General features: G+C 42.1%; 3 non-coding genes across 3 annotated transcripts; all 3 read right to left on the reverse strand.

The window, feature by feature from the left end:
• Positions 1-861: 861 nt before the first annotated feature.
• LOC114856421 (U2 spliceosomal RNA) lies at positions 862-1,052 on the reverse strand. Its single transcript, XR_003786061.1, has one exon. It is a non-coding gene; the product is annotated as a U2 spliceosomal RNA (small nuclear RNA).
• A 585-nt stretch (positions 1,053-1,637) lies between these two features.
• LOC114856471 (U1 spliceosomal RNA) lies at positions 1,638-1,804 on the reverse strand. Its single transcript, XR_003786103.1, has one exon. It is a non-coding gene; the product is annotated as a U1 spliceosomal RNA (small nuclear RNA).
• Positions 1,805-3,729: 1,925 nt separating this feature from the next.
• LOC114856494 (U2 spliceosomal RNA) lies at positions 3,730-3,920 on the reverse strand. Its single transcript, XR_003786123.1, has one exon. It is a non-coding gene; the product is annotated as a U2 spliceosomal RNA (small nuclear RNA).
• Positions 3,921-4,507: the final 587 nt, after the last annotated feature.

Below are 4,507 nucleotides of genomic sequence, written 5' to 3' on the forward strand. Positions count from 1 at the left end.
CCCGCTTCATCCTTTCGCGGAAACCAACAATTATTTCCTTACCGCAAAACATGTCACCATACGTCCACAGGCAGCTTTGCCATTTAAGAGTTAATGTGCAAAATCAAAAACTCTCTGACCTAACATATGTGGAACAGTCTGTGTTAAAAGAAATGTCGAGTCGCTTTCTACCCCACGCAGGAGCGGGGTGCGAGCGCCGATTGTCTAATTTCAGCCGCGACTCGAGGAACCGCATTAACTGCAGCAATGCGATGGGAGACGTCCTCTAGGGATGTTGTACTTGTGAGTTCAAAGAGTTTCAGCACCGTCATTCATCAGGGATCACGTGTGTGAAAGGGTCTCCTGAGAGCGGGTTCAGCAACTCATACTTACCTGGCAGGGGAGATACCATGATCGGGGTGTAAAGGACAGATACAAACCATAAACTATTGGACGGTCAAACAGAATATCAGCCGTTTAAACTTGATGTATGACGGGACACAGAGATTAGTTGTTTTTGTAAGAATGTTACAAGAAGAGTGTTTGAACCTAACCAGTCACAGAGCACATGATGACTATGTTGGGATCACAGAATAAAGGATTCAACCTTTGAATATATGACTTGGCGTTTACATGAGTCTGTGTCACCGAACCTCATTTAGAACTGAGCTGAGATCAGGAGATGCTTTTCATGAGTGGTTCCTGCATATGTCATACAATCTGTAGGTGGACAGTTTGACATTGCTGTGTAGTGGAACCACATCTTAGATGTTACAAAATATTTTAACACTGACTTTTGCAGAGAACAATATCCTGTCAAATATATGGATACATTACTTTCTAATGAATAAGGAGCAGAAATCTACCATTTTTACATCCATAGGGGGGTGCACCGTTCCCAGAAGTACTGCAATACTGGGTCGATGCGTGGAGTGGACGGAGCAAGCCCTATTCCATCTCCCTGCTCCAAAATTCAATTTAATATATTGGTCCCCGGGTAGGGGACGTATCAGATATTAAACTGATAAGAACAGATACTACACTTGATCTTAGCCAAAAGGCCGAGAAGCGATACCGCCATGACGTTAGAAGCTGAAGTACACGTTCTCCCAACAGTCAGTCTCAGTGACGGTGCAAACGTCTACGTTCAGTTGACCAGTAGATTAGAGTTTAACAGTGTGGTCCAGTGGGACCAAATGCTAAGACGTGCAACGCTTACAGAAAACGGAGGAAAGGGTTGCTCCTTAAACGTTTAAAGTCATGGTAGTAGGGCGCCAACTGGGTCATGTGACAGGCTATTGTCCAATAGGATTCATAATAAATTGGTGCTGATGACGTTTGTCATTATTACTCTGTGTTAACTAGTCTAGCCTCAGATGAGCTAATACAAACAAATCTATCATCTTCTCACTGAAGAAAAACTGTTTGCTCGATTAACAAGTTGACAAATATAAACTGCAGCTTCCACATCTAGTGGAGAAAAGAGAAATGCATCGAAATGTAATAAATAAAACGGGTACGGTAAAGATCAACTGAATGAATGAAGCTTGTATTTATTACAGCAGAGTAGTTAAAGAACAGATTTGAGAGTAGATTTTTACGTGAGCCATAGCTTCATTCATACGATACTCACGCCAATACCTTTTGAACACTTAAATCAGGGGAGAGCGGCGAACGCAGTCCCCCACTACCAGAAATTATGCAGTCGAGATTCCCACATTTGGGGGAATTCGCAGAGGTCAGACAGCCTCAGTGCAATGGCTGAGCCTCGCCCTGGGTGAACCACCTACATGATCATGGTATCTTCCCCTGCCAGCGTAAGTATGAGTTGCTGAACACCGCGCTCGGGGAGCCCCTTTCACACGTGATCCCTGATGACTGACGGTGCTGAAAATCATTAAACTCACAAAGTACAAACGTCTCAGAAGGACGTGAAAGCACAGAAATCCCACCCCAAAGGTAATGCGTTATACATAAGGACACAGACGTTATTATATTTTTTTACGATCGAATACCACATCTCCCATCGTGCTTTGTAGCAGTTCCCGGAAGTACGACACCCAGAAGAACAGCTTTATTGAGTTCTACTGGGCTCCACTGTTTACTTTAGGGACTGTTTAACCGTTTATACGGTAGTTAAATGTCTACAGTGATAAAGAACGGTCGTCCAAAATTTACCGGTGACCATATACTTGTAAACAACCAATCGCGTGGCAGAACTGAACCGCAGACAACCAATCGAGTCGCAGCTGAAATCAGACAAACAGCGCCTGCGTGGGTAAAAAGCGACTCCACATTTCTTTTAACACAGACTGTTACATATAGTTTAGATCAGCCGAAGTCTGTTTCTGCACATTACTTAAATTGCAAAGCTGCCTGAGGACCTGTTTTTGCGGTAGGAAAGAATTATAGAATTATTTGTTTCCGCGACCGTTAGAGGATGAAGCGAAATCAATGTGTGTCTTTTAGATGCACGACTTTATATAGAAGTTTGTTCTCTGACAAAGGAAACATTTTGAAGCAACAAACCGTTTCTTAAGTTACTATGTAAAAATGTCTGATTATATCTTTGAAGGTGCAAAGAAATTTGGACTCATCAGATCATATTTCCAAAGTTTAGCTGTTTTGATCTTAGTCGTTGCTACAACCTCATTATTAGACCATATTTTTGCATTAGCTGGATAAATGACTTTGAAGGAATGTTGTTGCTTCAAGTCCATTAGAAATAACGCTAGTTTTTGTCGGCTAGTGACGCTAGTTTTGTCGGCTTTAAATAGTTTTCATCTTCATTTGAAACAGACGAGTTAACGTTACAAAATGTTTCCTTTGTCAGAAAACAAACTTCCACGACTAAAGTGTGCAGCTAAAAGTACACATTCACAATATTCTACTGGCCCGCTTCATCCTTTCGCGGAAACCCAACAATTATTTCCTACCGCAAAACATGTCACCATACGTCCACAGGCAGCTTTGCCATTTAAGTAATGTGCAAAATCAAACTCTCTGACCTAGCATATGTGGAACAGTCTGTGTTAAAAGAAATGTCGAGTCGCTTTCTACCCACGCAGGAGCGGGTGCGAGCGCCGATTGTCTAATTTTCAGCCGCGACTCGAGGGAACCGCATTAACTGCAAGCAATGCACGATGGGAGACGTCCCTCTAGGATGTTGTACTTTGTGAGTTCAAAGAGTTTCAGCACCGTCAGTCATCAGGGATCACGTGTGAAAGGGTCTCCTGAGAGCGGGTTCAGCAACTCATACTTACCCTGGCAGGGGAGATACCATGATCGGGGTGTAAAGGACAGATACAAACCATAAACTATTGGACGGTCAAACAGAATATCAGCCGTTTAAACTTGATGTATGACGGGACACAAGAGATTAGTTGTTTTTGTAAGAATGTTACAAGAAGAGTGTTGAACCTAACCAGTCACAGAGCACATGATGACTATGTTGGGATCACAGAATAAAGGATTCAACCTTTGAATATATGACTTGGCGTTTACATGAGTCTGTGTCACCGAACCTCATTTAGAACTGAGCTGAGATCAGGAGATGCTTTTCATGAGTGGTTCCTGCATATGTCATACAATCTGTAGGTGGACAGTTTGACATTGCTGTGTAGTGGAACCACATCTTAGATGTTACAAAATATTTTACACTGACTTTTGCAGAGAACAATATCCTGTCAAATATATGGATACATTACTTTCTAATGAATAAGGAGCAGAATCTACCATTTTTACATCCATAGGGGGTGCACCGTTCCCAGAAGTACTGCAATACTGGGTCGATGCGTGGAGTGGACGGAGCAAGCCCCTATTCCATCTCCCTGCTCCAAAAATCAATTTAATATATGGTCCCCGGGTAGGGGACGTATCAGATATTAAACTGATAAGAACAGATACTACACTTGATCTTAGCCAAAAGGCCGAGAAGCGATACCGCCATGACGTAGAAGCTGAAGTACACGTTCTCCCCAACAGTCAGTCTCAGTGACGGTGCAAACGTCTACGTTCAGTTGACCAGTAGATTAGAGTTTAACAGTGTGGTCCAGTGGGACCAAATGCTAAGACGTGCAACGCTTACAGAAAACGGAGGAAAGGGTTGCTCCTTAAACGTTTAAAGTCATGGTTAGTAGGGCGCCACTGGGTCATGTGACAGGCTATTGTCCAATAGGATTCATAATAAATTGGTGCTGATGACGTTTGTCATTATTACTTCTGTGTTAACTAGTCTAGCCTCAGATGAGCTAATACAAACAAATCTATCATCTTTCTCACTGAAGAAAAACTGTTTGCTCGATTAACAAGTTGACAAATAAAACTGCAGCTTCCACATCTAGTGGAGAAAAGAGAAATGCATCGAAATGTAATAAATAAAACGGGTACGGTAAAGATCAACTGAATGAATGAAGCTTGTATTTATTACAGCAGAATAGTTAAAGAACAGATTTGAGAGTAGATTTTTTACGTGAGCCATAGCTTCATTCATACAATACTCAACGCCAATACCTTTTGAACACTTAAT

This window comes from Betta splendens, chromosome 5, assembly GCF_900634795.4.
Source record: "Betta splendens chromosome 5, fBetSpl5.4, whole genome shotgun sequence".
NCBI classification, from domain to species: domain Eukaryota; kingdom Metazoa; phylum Chordata; class Actinopteri; order Anabantiformes; family Osphronemidae; genus Betta; species Betta splendens.